The sequence below is a fragment of the Lathyrus oleraceus genome, chromosome 2 (genome assembly GCF_024323335.1).
Source record: "Lathyrus oleraceus cultivar Zhongwan6 chromosome 2, CAAS_Psat_ZW6_1.0, whole genome shotgun sequence".
Taxonomy (NCBI): Eukaryota; Viridiplantae; Streptophyta; class Magnoliopsida; order Fabales; family Fabaceae; genus Lathyrus; species Lathyrus oleraceus.
The window spans coordinates 121600355-121602402 of record NC_066580.1 but is presented as its reverse complement, the minus strand read 5'-3'; the positions used below and the strand labels follow the sequence as shown (position 1 = coordinate 121602402).

The window sequence follows — 2048 nt, the reverse complement described above, 5'->3', positions numbered from 1 at the left end:
ATTACGCCGCTCCATCGCAAGATGAACCGCATTCAAGTATTGCTCCACCCGCAATCGAAGCAAACAACTTCGAACTAAAACCTTCGCTGTTGCAGGCTGTGCAACAGAACCAATTCTCTGGAAATCTTACCGAAGATCCAAACCTTCATTTATCCGTATTTGTCCAATACGCTGATACTGTTAAAGCTAATGGTGTCACATCAGAGGCAATTCGACTTCGTCTTTTTCCTTTCTCATTAAGAGACAGCGCTAGAAGATGGCTTCAATCTCTCCCTTCCAACTCAGTCACCACATGGAACGAGTTGAAGAAAGTTTTTCTTGCCCGATATTTTCCGCCAAGCAAAACAGCTATGTTAAGAGCCCAGATAAACGGATTTAAACAGAAAGACAACGAGTCTCTTTTCGAAGCATGGGAAAGATACAAAGACATGATGAGACTTTGCCCACACCATGGTTTGGAAGACTGGTTAGTAATTCACACATTTTATAATGGCCTCTTATACAATACAAGGTTAACAATAGACGCCGCTGCAGGTGGTGCACTAATGAACAAACCTTATGCTGATGCTTACCAGCTTATCGAGAGCATGGCCCAAAACCACTATCAGTGGGGAACCGAACGAACAACGGTGGAAAAACCTCAACCGAAAACTGGCATGTACGAGATAAGTAACCTTGATCACGTTAATGCAAAAGTGGATGCTTTGGTCCAGAAAATTGAAAGTTTAAACGTATCACCTCCAGCCGCCGTGGTTGCTATAACTCAGAATTGCGAGGTCTGTGGAATCCAAGGCCACACTACTGCGGAATGTCAACTCTTGACTGGAATCCAAGCAGAGCAAGTAAACTATGCTCAAGGAAGCCCCTATTCGAATACCTATAACCCAAATTGGAAGAACCATCCAAACTTTTCATATAAGAGTAATAATGCTTTATACGCACCTGGACAGTCTCCAAATCAAGCCCCATCTATACCTCCGGGATATCAGAAACCGAATCCATCCATACCTAACAATAATACCCCTAGAAAATCCAACTTGGAAATCATGATGGAAAACTTTATAGCTTCCCAACAACAAACCAATAAAGATTTCTTAAACCAGAACATACATACTGGCGAACAACTTAAACAACTAGCAAGCAAAGTAGATGCCTTGGCTACCCATAACAAAATGCTGGAAACACAAATATCTCAAGTAGCTCAACAACAAGCACCTACTGCTGCCCCAACTGGTACATTCCCTGGACAGCCCCAACCTAATCCGAGAAGCCAAGCTCATGCAATTATATTAAGAAGTGGAACGGAAGTGGAAGGACCGTCTGATCCAAGGATAGAAAACCAAAACCCTAAGAAATCAACTGAGGAAAGTGAACCTAAGGAAAAGGAAGAGAGAAATAAGGAAACCCTAGAAAAGAAGGAACCTTATGTACCTCCACCACCTTACAAACCACCTATACCTTACCCTCAAAGGCTTGTTAAAACCAAAGATGCGAGCCAATTTAGAAAATTTGTTGATCTCCTTAAACAATTAAACGTTACAATTCCGTTCACCGAAGCTATTACGCAGATGCCCTCATATGCTAAATTCTTAAAAGAAATTCTTTCTAATAAAAGGAAACTTGAGGATAGCGAAACCGTTACACTCCCTGCCGAATGTAGCGCTATAATCCAAAACATGCCACCTAAACTCAAGGATCCGGGTAGTTTCTCTATACCCTGTCACATAGGAAAATTTGTCATCGACAAAGCCTTATGCGATTTAGGAGCCGGAATTAGCGTTATGCCTTTATCCATATGTAAGAAACTGGAAATGGGAGAATTAAGACCAACCAAAATGTCCGTGCAACTAGCAGATCGTTCCATCAAATATCCTGTAGGAATCCTTGAAAACGTTCCCGTACGCATAGGTCAGTTTTACATTCCCATCGACTTTACAATTATGGACATTAGAGAAGATGATATTACACCCATTATACTAGGAAGACCATTCTTAGCAACTGCCGGTGCAATCATAGACGTAAAACGAGGACGACTCACCTTCGAAGTA

General features: G+C 41.7%; 1 pseudogene; it reads right to left on the bottom strand.

The window, feature by feature from the left end:
* Positions 1-357: 357 nt before the first annotated feature.
* LOC127124306 (uncharacterized) lies at positions 358-457 on the bottom strand (annotated as a pseudogene).
* Positions 458-2048: the final 1591 nt, after the last annotated feature.